Source organism: Cebus imitator, unplaced genomic scaffold, assembly GCF_001604975.1.
Source record: "Cebus imitator isolate Cc_AM_T3 unplaced genomic scaffold, Cebus_imitator-1.0 Scaffold555, whole genome shotgun sequence".
Lineage (NCBI taxonomy): Eukaryota > Metazoa > Chordata > Mammalia > Primates > Cebidae > Cebus > Cebus imitator.
Window position 1 is genome coordinate 860,014 of NW_016107870.1, and position 11,827 is coordinate 871,840.

Genomic DNA, 11,827 nt, shown 5'->3' on the forward strand with positions numbered 1-11,827 from the left:
AACCTCGCCTTTCTGCTTCTTGGGTTCCATAGGGCTTTTCTTGCTGGCTGCTTGATGTTGCACAGTTTAAGGACTGCTAGGAGGCTCTCAAGCTCTCTGACACTTCCAGGCTCTGAGACTAGAACAAGCTTGGGAATTCAAGACTGGCATTATGACAGTGAGTTACGGGGGCCGCGGAAGAAGGAGGCCAGAGCCTGTTGGGAAAGAATCTGGGTTTCACTCAGTGTGTCACGAGAAGCCTTGGATGCCATTGGGTTTGTTTTAAAAACATGACTGCAGTGAATGGACCTAGGCAAACGGGCAAGGGTGGACGCGAGGAGGCAGGAGCGCCGCGGCAGGATTTTGGGAGCTTCTGGGATGGAAAGTGGCACACGCCGCAAGTGCAGGGCAGGCCGTCAGTGAGAGGCAGAGCTTGCAGTTCCAGGGACAGGGAAGGGTGAGCCGCAGGTCCCCACGCCCTCAGCGGGCCGACGGGGTGGGCAAGGGCAGAGGGAGGTGGAGCGGGCGCTCGGCGTCCTGCGCCTCCACGCCTTTTGGCGACGATTCCGGGAGGGTGGGTGGGCGCTGGCGACGGCGTTGCAGGGAGTGGACAGGAAGGAAGCAAGTCCCATCTCGGCGCTCCAGGGATGAGCAAATGTCAGTCCCACGACGGTGGCTCGGGGTGGGAGCGGGGGCGACGGTCCGCACCGTCTCCCACCAGCTCTCGGTTCAGTTCTTTGATGAGAACGATTACGTTTTCTCAATCTTTTTTTTTTTTTTTTTTTTTTTTTTGAGATGGAATTTCGCTCTTGTTACCCAGGCTGGAGTGCAATGGCGCGATCTCGGCTCACCGCAACCTCCGCCTCCTGGGTTCAGGCAATTCTCCTGCCTCAGCCTCCTGAGTAGCTGGGATTACAGGCACACGCCACCATGCCCAGCTGAATTTTTGTATTTTTAGTAGAGACGGGGTTTCACCATGTTGACCAGGATGGTCTCGATCTCTTGACCTCGTGATCCACCCGCCTCGGCCTCCCAAAGTGTTGGGATTACAGGCTTGAGCCACCGCGCCCGGCCCGTTTTCTCAGTCTTAAAGCGCTAAGTAAACTCAACTGCAAGACCAGCAAGCCCTGGACCTCCCTTTCTACGCGGTTCCTTGCAGCACGTGCCAGCCCACCCGGTGCCCGGGGCCCATCTGCGGCCAAGAGAAGACTGGGAGGGCTGGCCCCGCCCCCGTGCTTTGGTCCCGCCCCATAACTGGCACCGCTAACCCCGCCCACTCACGGGCGGAGCCTCTGTCCGTCGCCTCTGCCTCGGGCTGTCACTCGGGGCTCCGCCCCCCCGTGGGCGGAGCCTCCGCTCGGCGCTCTGAGCGCACGCGCAGCCAGTCCCGCCCGCGGCTCCGACCCACTGGAGCCCACGTCCCTCCGGGAGCGCGCGCGCCGGTGCGGGTGCGTGCGTGAGCGTGCGCGTCTCCGCTGTCGCTGTCGCTGCCGGTGCTGCACCCGCGCCCTCTGCCGCCGCCGCCGCCGCCGCCGCCGCCCGGGGTCTCCAGACTGAGGAGTGCGTCGGCCGCTGCCCAGCAGCGCCGCGGAGCGGGGAGCGGAGCCGGCGGGAGGGCGGGCGGGCGGGCGGACGGGCAGGTGAGCTCGCTGCGGGCCGGGCGGGCGGGCCGGCCCTCGTCAGGTCGGCCCACGTCAGGCCGGGGCGGGCGGGGGCGGGGGCGCGGGCGCGGGCGGGGGCGGGGGCGGCGCGCCAAAGCCGGAAATGGCGGCGACCCCCGGGCCGGTCCTGCGCGGGCGCTCGGGGCCGGAGCTGCTGCGACGCCGCGGCCTGAGGCGGGCCGGGCCGGGGCGGGGGCGCGGGAAGGTCGGCGCCGGGGCTGCGGGAGCCGGCCGGGCCGGGGGTCTGAGCGCCGCGCCTCGCGGTGGGGGCTGGGGCCGCGCTCCCCGCGGATCTGCCGGGCCCGGGACGCCTCCTCCCCTCCCCAGGTCCCCGCGCCCGCCCCCGACCCCGTGGGGTCTCCCCCTCCCGCGGGGCGACCCGACAAGCTGAAGCGGCGCTGGGTTTAGGGAGATGGATAATTTAGTTTCTGGGTCGTTGTGCTTGTAGCTCAGGGAATTGAAAATTGTTCGTTAACGCACCGTAAATTAATCTTTCAGATGTTGTAAATTCCAAAAAGCGTTTGGTTTGTAAGAAAAAAACCTGTTTTATCCGCTTTTTAAAAACGTTTTTAGCCATGCTTTATATTGAACTCTTAAGGAGAGAGTATTAGGAACTCATCCGTTCAGGTTCTAACTTGTTGGTGTTAAGTGTCTGGATTAAAGACTCTTTTTCGTGTGCCGAAGCCATGATTTCTCACATTCATTCAGTTGTGTCATACAGGAAAAGGAAGCAAAAATTTCAGCTTTATTTTTTGTTTTCCGGCTTAGGCTTGGTTGGGAAGATTCGGTGGTGGTTGGACACTTCTGCCCCTGTTTGTCGGCTTAGAAAAACCTATTCTAATGACAAAGTTAGATTGCTCCTTCTATTGTCATGGTTACTTGAAGGCAAAACTTTACCCAAAGCTTTTGAGGTTTAATGTTCGTTTATTTGCTTCTCTTTTTTAAAAATGTCGTGCTGAGTTTCAAGAATGAGTAATCTGTCAAACGGTAGATGAAATTAGAAGCCTGGATCTGAGGGCTCCAGGGAAGTTTCATGGTTCCCTTTTCGCTTGTGTCGGTGCTGTAGGACTCAACGTGGCTCCAGCTGGCTTCTGGCCCAGCAGAGAGCTGGAGGGGCCTGCTCTGGTTGGCTGGTTGTGTGGCTCTGATGGACATCCCTGGCAATGGTGTTAATGAGCCTGCAGCATCTGAGTCCACCCACCCTCTGACTGTGGCCCCCGACTCACTCTCTACCTGCCGTAGCGGCCTCCTTGCTAGTTCTGAACAGACGCACATGCTCTGTCCTTGGATCTTCTTGGAATGCCTGGTGACTACCTGCTTACAGTGCCACCTAACTTCCTGTCTCCCTTCCTCACCTAATTTTTCCGCAGCACTGAATTCTAGTAATGTCCTGTTTAATGCATTTATCATTCTTAATATTTTACTATGAGGTGAGGTCCATGAAGAGACTATTTTGTGAAAAGAGCAGCTGCTGGCACATGGTCTGGGCCCAGTAAATATTTGTTCAGTGAATGAACGTGAGGAGTTTAGCAGCAGCTGTGTGTGGTGCTGGCCTTGTCACATGAAAGTTGTTATGGGTGAGGACTGAGCAGGCAGAGGTAAGGGTTCCTGGAATGTAGGCCCTCAGGACAGAGAGCCACCAGCTCTCACCTGCCCACTGGGGAAAGACAGCCAGCTAAGAGGTGGCTTGGAAGGGTTCATGGGACCTTTGTAAATCTTTTTTTGCAACTTTGAATCTATAATTATTTCAAAGTTAAAACGTTTCTATTTTTTTTCTTTTTCTTTTTTTTTCTTATTATTCTATGAAGAAGTTAAAACATTTCTAAAAAGTCAGATCTGTTTGGGGGCGGTTGCTCCCGCCTGTAATCCCAGCCCTTTGGGAGGCCAAGGTGGGCTGATCACTTGAGGTCAGGAGTTTTAGACCAGCCTGGCCAACATGGTGAAACCCTGTCTCTACTAAAAATACAAAATTAGCTGGGTGTGGTGGTGCACACCTGTAATCCCAGTTACTCAGGAGGCTGAAGCAGGAGAATCAAACCCCGGAGGCAGAAGTTGTAGTGAGCTGAGATCTCACTACTGCACTCCAGCCTGAGCGATAGAGCAAGACCCAGTCTCAAAAAAAAATGAAAGAAATAATTAAAAAAAAAAAGATCTGCCACTGGTAATAATGCTTTTAGAAATTTTGTCCTTGAATACCAGGAAAAACCCTACACACTAGTCCTTGTACTCTGTTGTGACATTTGGTAATTAAGTAACATGAGGTGGAATGATCTGCCTGGCTCTTAATTCAGGAGAACTCCCTGAGAATGACTGTTGCTGATCCACTTAGAATGACGCCCATCAGCTGTGGTGCTGTGGCAGCGCAGCAGAGTCTGCTAAGTGACTCGCAGACTCCAGAGTTCTTCCCACAGCCTCCACCGCTGCCCATGTTAACGCGGAGTGAGTGGGCTTCAGGGCTTCCCTGCATCCCTGAAGATGCTTGTATTTAAGTGGTTCGGAGATTGAACAGATGCTGTATGTTTCTCAGTCATTTTTGTTCCTCAGTTCCCCTCGCTTGTGGAGGTTGGATGCTGCCGAGCTCGGTTGTACAGCTACCTCCGTGACCAGCACCTTTGCTCAGGGTCTCCCTGTTAATCGTCAGACCTGGAACTTGAAGTCAGGTCTTCTCTAGACCAGGTTTTTTCTAAGTATTTGTTGACCACCTCCCTGGCACCACCAGGAAGAGCCCTGTACAAGGTGCTGGTTGTGTTATATTTAGAGCGCAGATGCGAGATGCCCACATGTATGCCTGGAGTTTAGCAGTTCAATAGCTGCTTGTTGAATCAATGACTAAAATGCAGTGGGGCAGGGAACGATGATAAGGTAGAATTTTATCTAAATCAGGCAGTAAGGTGACTGATACCCGGTTAGGAGTACTGTGTCAGCAGATGAAAGCAGTTTTTCTCCAGTGAGGCAATAGATCCCTGGACCGGGTTAGAAGAAGCCACCTATGGAGAAATGAACCGTGATGACTCGGTCTGGCACGAGAGGTGGAGAAGAGGCCCTGACACCCCGGTATCTCCAAGTGGGAGGTTAAAACTGTAGTGCTGGCCGGGCGCGGTGGCTCACGCCTGTAATCCCAGCACTTTGGAAGGCCAAGGCGGGTAGATCACGAGGTCAAGAGATGGAGACCATCCTGGCCAACATGGTGAAACCCTGTCTCTACTTAAAAAAAAAAAAAAATCAGCTGGGCGTGGTGGCACGAACCTGTAGTCCCAGCCACTCGAGAGGCTGAGGCAGGAGAATTGCTTGAACCTGGGAGGCAGAGATTGCAGTGAGCCAAGATTGCGCCACTGCACTCCAGTCTGGCGCCTGGCGACAGAGCTAGACTCTGTCTCAAAGAAAAAAAAAAAAACTGTAATGGTTCTAAAACGAGGCTCATTTTGATGTTCTGATGAGAACATTCTCATGCTGCAAAGTCCTGAGATGTGTCCAGGGAGCAGCATGGAATAGGTCTTCCCACTGTGGCAGCAGACTCTGTGCTGGACCTTCCTTCCTAAAGGAGGACAAGACCAGGGCTCACATGACTGGGACTGCTCTGTCGCCGAGCTGCTGCATTCTGTAAAATGAGGGTAGTGGTGCCTCCCCTGCCTGCCTGCTGGGAGAGAAGAGGAGACAATAAATGGAAAGGTGTCTCATCACCTGCTTCCTAAATAGAAGTGACAAAGATGCTGAAAAACGGTTATGCTCTTGTTTTATGAAAATGCTTCCCCTAATCTTGGAGCTGGGACTGCCTTGCCAGGACCCCTCAGGTAATGACATCCCTGAAGAGGATTACCAGCTAGTCTGTTATCAGTCACAGGCAATTCAACCCAGAAGATTTAAGGATTAGATTACCCAGCAACCTTTAGTGTAGATTTTGTCTCTCCTCACCCTTTGCATTAACTTCCCTGTGTTGTGTGTAAATGAGGAAGTGTGTTTTGTTTTACTGGTACATGGGAGACATTTAAGGTCATTAGAAGTAAAAATTGTTTTAACAAAAAGAGAAAAATAAAAGAAAAAAGAAAAAATTGTTTTAACAATTTTTAACCTTTATGAGTTTTGTAAACATTGATATTTCACATTGAAGTTGCAGAAATTAGGACAGCATTGCATTTTCTCTCTCTTTTTTTTTTTTTTTTTGAGATGTAGTCTCATGCTCTCGCCCAGGCTGGAGTGCAGTTGCAAGATCTCGGCTCACCACAACCTCTGCCTCCTGGGTTCAAGCGATTCTCCTGCCTCAGCCTCCCTAGTAGCTGGGATTACAGGCGCCTGCCATAGCACCCAGCTAATTTTTGTATTTTTAGTAGAGACAGGGTTTTGCAATGTTGGCCAGGCTGGTCTTGAACTCCTGACCTCAGGTTATCCACCCACCTCGGCCTCCCAAAGTGCTGGGATTATAGGTGTGAGCCACTGTGCCTGGCTCCAGGTTGGTCTTGAGCTCCTGGACTCAAGTGATCTTCCTACCTCAGCCTCCCAGAATGTTAGAATGACTAGTGTGAGCCACTGTGTCTGGCCAGCATCTCATTTACTAAAGAAAGAAGTACTCAGACCAGATTTGGGACATATCTCTGAAAATTCTGGGCTGGTGCAGTGGCTCATGCCTGTAATCCCAGCACTTCAAGAGGGCAAGGCAGGCGGTTTGCTTGAGTCCAGGAGTCAAGACCAGCCTGGCCAACATGGCAAAACCCTGTCTCTACTAAAAGTACAAAAATTAGCTGGCTGTCGTGGCAGGCACCTATAGTCCCAGCTTCCTGAGAGGTTGAGGTGGTAGGATCACCTGAGCCTGGGAGGTTGAGGCTGCAGCAAGCCACAGTTGCGCTGCTGCACTCCAGCCTGGGCGACAGAGCAAGACACTCTCAAAAAAATAAAAAGGAAGTTTTGTCCTGATCAGTAATCCCCTCCTCAGGACAGACCTGCATATGCTAGAATTTAACTTTGTTCCAAAATCGTTCTACATTTTACATGAATGGGGCCGGGCGCGGTGGCTCAAGCCTGTAATCCCAGCACTTTGGGAGGCCGAGGCGGGTGGATCACAAGGTCAAGAGATCGAGACCATCCTGGTCAACATGGTGAAACCCCGTCTCTACTAAAACTACAAAAAATTAGCTGGGCATGGTGGCGCGTGTCTGTAGTCCCAGCTACTCAGGAGGCTGAGGCAGGAGAATTGCCTGAAGCCAGGAGGCGGAGGTTGCGGTGAACCGAGATCGCGCCATTGCACTCCAGCCTGGGTAACCAGAGCGAAACTCCGTCAAAAAAAAAAAAAAAAACAAGCACATGAATGGTTTGAAAAACTTATTTCTGTGCCAGAGAACTATGTCATTTATTCTTGATATATTAAACATGACTGATATTTATAAATTTTGTGATGTGTCATGAGTGCTTAGTGAGTATCGTTGAATGTGGATAAGAATGAACCTGATTTTTCATGAGTTTATAATTTTATTGTCCTTTTTAGTATTCTACTTTGAACGTGTATTATCAGCAGAAATGATCATTTTGAGATGAAGTGTCTGGAGTCATGCAGTGTCTGCATTGCCATGTTCAAGGCATTCTTTGTTTGTTTGAGACGGAGTCTTGCTTGGTCATCCAGGCTGGAGTGCAGTGGTGCGATTGTGGGTCACTGCAGCCTCTGCCTCTCAGGTTCAACTGATTCTTCTGCTTCAGCCTCCTGAGTAACTGGAATTACAGGTACCCACCAGCACCTGTAATTCCTGGCTAATTTTTGTATTTTTAGTAGAGACAGGGTTTTTGCCATGTTGGTCAGGCTGGTCTCGAACCCCTGATGTCAGGTGATCTGCCCACCTCAGCCTCCCAAATTGCTGGGATTACAGGCCTGAGCTACTGTGCTTGACCTGTGTTCTGAGGCATTCTGTGCCTGTTGGTTATGAAATTATGATTCTGGCAGCTTGGAAGATGGAATGGATTTGCCAGCCCCATCGGCTGTGCCCTGCCCTCCTTGCCGTCTTTAGAGTGTGAACTGACGTCCAGGAGAGTTCTCCCTGCCCTGTGCCTGTACTTTTTCACCAGGTAGAGTGGAAATGCGTTCTAGTGAAACAGCAGAAATATCCCGTCTTACTCTAACCCTTGAAGAAGCGGGAGCTGAATGCGGGTCCAGTCTGTGTGCTCCGCATCAGTCTCAGAATGGAGGCCAGCCCAGGTCAGATCCCTCTCCTCTGACTGAATGCAGGTGCTAGGGGTCCAGTCCAGGCGCGTCACATCAGTCTCAGAATGGAGGTGAGCCCAGGTCAGAGGCTTCAACCTTTGCCTGGGCTGCAGGTGCCTGGCAGGAGGAGTGACTATGTCAGCAGAGAAAGTGTGCACCACTGCCTGGCCTTTATTTTTCTCCTTCTATTGGTAGGGAGGAGTAGCAGAGCAAATGTTTGATTTTTTTGGTAGGCAGTCCCATTGGGTTTTTCTTTATTAAATAGGCTCGTCTTTTATTGTAAGAGGGTTTCCCTAAGACAAGTAATGAGAGAAATTCTGGGTCCAGGAGCACAGACTGTAATGTTTGTCATCTGTTGCCAAGTTTGTATTCTTCATGCAGTGTCTGTCTTTTTCCCTTTGCTCACAGGGCATTTTAATGTAGTATTTTGGTGTTAATTTAGCTACTGCAATAGGGCTTGCTATTAAAATCTGAGATTTTAAATTTTTATCAGTTGCAATAAATTTTATTAGTTCTCTCTTGATGTGTTCTTTAAAATAGGAAATTTCTTATGAGCCTGGTGTGGTGGCATGCATTGGTGGTCTCAGTTGCTTGGGAGGCAGGGGCTGGAGGGTTGTTTGAGTCCGCGCTGGGCAACAAAGCAAGGCCTTGTCTCTTAAAAAATAATAAATTTCTTGTTATAAATAGATTTTTTTTTTTTGAGGTGGAGTTTCACTCTTGTTGCCCAGGATGGAGTGCAATGGCGTGATCTCAGCTCACTACAACTTCTGCCTCCCAGGTTCAAACAATTCTCCTGCCTCAGCCTCTTGAGTCACTGGGATTACAGGCTCCTGCCACCATGCCTGGCTAATTTTTTTTGTATTTTTAGTAGAGATGGGGTTTCATCATGTTGGCCAGGCTGGTCTTGAACTCCTGAGTTCAGGAGATCCACCTGCCTCAGCCTCCCAAAGTGCTGGGATTACAGGTGTGAGCCACCGTGTCCGGCTCATTTTTGTTTTTTTGAGATGGAGTTTTGCTCTTGTTGCCCAGGCTGGAGTACAGTGGCGCGATCTCAACTCACCTTCCAGGTTCAAGCGATTCTCCTGCCTCAGCCTCCCAAGTAGCTGGCATTACAGGCATGTGCCACTACATCTGGCTAATTTGTATTTTTAGTAGAGACAGGGTTTCTCCATGTTGGTCAGTCTGGTCTCAAACCCCGACCTCAGATGATCTGCGCTCCTTGGCCTCCCAAAGTGCTGGGATTACAGGCATGAGCCACCGAGCCCAGCATAAATGGACTTTTAAAAATGCACAAAACCAGCCAATGACTGTATTTTAAATTAATTGAAAAAGAATCTGTATTCACATAAAGGCTTTACCTGGGCTGTATCCATCCTTTTTTTTTTTTCTCTTTACAACAGGGTCTGACTTTGTCTCTTGCCCAGGTCAGAGTGGAGTGGTGCAGTCTCAGCTCACTGCATTCTCCCAGGCCCAAGCAGTCCTCCTGTCTCAGCCTACCAAGTAAGTGGAACTTTAGGGGTGTGTCACCACAGTTGACTAATGTTTTAATTTTTGTAGAGATGGGGCCTCCTCATATGTTGCCCAGGTTGGCCTTGAACTCCTGGACTTGATCCTCCTGCCTCGGCCTCCCATGGTGGTGCGTGCCTACAGTCTCAGTAGCTTAGACTCATCCTAACCCTTGGCTGAGACCATAGGCATGCACCACCTCACTGACTCGTCTCAAACTTTTAATAAGTCTCTTCACATAGAAATTTTTAAAATTTGGGCTGGACGCGGTGACTCAAGCCTGTAATCCCAACACTTTGGGAGGCTGAGGCTGGTAGATCTCTTGAGTTCAGGAATTTTAGACCAGCGTGGGCAACAGAAGGAAGCCCCATCTCTACAGAAAATACAAAAATTAGCTGGGCATGGTGGTGCATGCCAGCAGTCCCAGCTACTTGAGAGGCTGAGGTGGGAGGATCTCTTGAGCCTGGGAGGCGGAAATTGCAGTGGGGGTGAAAAAGAGAATACCCCACGTCCAAATAGCAAACACTCTGAAGTGAGACAAACTGGGGTTTGTTGAACAGGCATTCTGGGACAAGGTTACCTAATACCCATTCGCCATAATCCCCAGGAGAGCCCTGCAGGGTGGGTCTTTTTTTTTTCTCTCTTTTCTTTTCCTGGATCACTGGAGATTTAACCTTACAGGGTGGGTCTTAAACAGTTTTTTAGATTCTCATATATAAAGGTATAATATTAACGAATAAGCACAAGTAATGCCATCATACATGTTAAAGTGACAACACAGAATTTACAAAATTACCTTTTTTTCCCCCCAAATTACCCCTTACTGTACGGTTTCTGTTGGGGCTGTTTCTCTTGCATCATCCTGCGGGTTGGGTCACCCCAACCGATTGTCACCAACAGACGGATGCACAGCATCCTTCTCTCTGGTGTAAGCACCGCTTAATTCATGTTATGAAAATGGTTTAAGATGAGGGCACTGTAACTCACGTAGAATCTGAAGTGGCCTTGAATAGGCAACTGGTCCAGCTGCCTCTTAGTATGTCTTATTTCCAGGTGGGTGGATTGAGATGCATAGAGGTGTTCATGGCATGGGCATCCTTGTGAACCTGCTCTTGTTCAGGATAAATAGGCAGAATTTTACTAATGCTGTTCCTGGCGTGGGCTAGTGGTCTTTACCCTGGACTCCAGAACAACTGTCCAACTGACTGACAGCTACCTCCCCCTAAAGCCTTAAACTGACTTCTGTGTTTTTAAAAGGCAAAGGATAATAAATCAACTTAATAAACTGTGCGGGGATTTTTTTTTTTTTTTTTTTTTTTTGGTGTGTGTGTGATGAGGTCTCGCTCTGTCACCTAGGCTGGAGTGCAGTGGCACAATCTCAGCTCATTGCAATCTCCACTTCCTGGGTTCAAGTGATTCTCCTTCCTCAGCCCCTCGAGTAGCTGGAACTCCAGGTATGCACCACTACACCCAGCTAATTTTTGTATTTTTAGTAGAGATGGGGTTTCACTGTGTTGGCCATGCTAATCTTGAAGTCCTGACCTCAAGTGATCCACCCGACTCGGCCTCTCAAAGTATTGGGATTACAGGTGTGAGACACCGTGCCCAGCTGGATTTTTTTGTTTTTAGAGACAGGGTCTCACTCTCCTGCCCAGGCGAGGGTACAGTGGTGCAGTTACCACTCGCTGCAGCCTTGAACTCAAGTGATCCTCCCATCTCACCTTCCTGAGTAGTTGGGATTTCAGGTGCATGCTACCATGCCTGGCTAATTTTTTTCATGTTTTTTGAGACATGGTCTCACTTTGAACTCTTGGCTTCAAGTGACTCTCCTGCCTCAGCCTCCAAAGTAGTTGCGGTTACAGGTGTGAGCTACCACACGTGGTGGATTTTTCTTTCTTTCTTTCTTTCTTTTTTGATGGAGTCTGGCTCTTGTTGCCCACGCTGGAGTGTAATAGTGCAATGTCAACTCATTGCAATCTTCACCTCCTGGGTTCAAGCAATTCTCCTTCCACAGCCTCCCTAGTAGCTGGGACTACAGGTGTGTGCCACCGAGCCCAGCTAATTTTTGTATTTTTAGTAGAGGTGGGGTTTTACCATGTTGGCCAGGCTGGTCTTGAACTCCTGACCTCAGGTGATCTGCCTTGGCCTCCCGAAGTGCTGGGATTACAGGCTTGAACCACTGTGCCTGGCCCAGGATTTTTTTTAAATTAAGGAAAGTATTTTTGGCCAGGCACGGTGGCTCACGCCTATGATCCCAGCACTTTGGGAGGCTGAGGCAGGCGGATCATGAGGTCAAGAGATCGAGACCATCCTGGCCAACATGATGAAACCCCGTCTTTACTAAAAATACAAAAATTAGCTGGGTGTAGTGGCGTGTAACTGTAATCCCAGCTACTCGGGAGGCTGAAGCAGGAGAATCACTTGAACCCAGGAGGCGGAAGATGCAGTGAGCTGATATTGCACCACTGCACTCCAGCCTGGGCGACAGAGTGAGACT

General features: G+C 50.2%; 1 protein-coding gene across 2 annotated transcripts in view; it reads left to right on the top strand.

Annotated features, from left to right (window-relative positions):
• Positions 1-1,410: 1,410 nt before the first annotated feature.
• The window catches only part of DNAJC5 (DnaJ heat shock protein family (Hsp40) member C5), a 38,983-nt gene continuing 28,566 nt past the window's right edge, over positions 1,411-11,827 (top strand). For both annotated transcript variants that reach the window (XR_001820860.2, XM_017515652.2), the window contains exon 1: positions 1,411-1,619. The gene's annotated coding sequence lies outside the window, so the exon portion shown is untranslated. The remainder of the gene's footprint in view (positions 1,620-11,827) is intronic.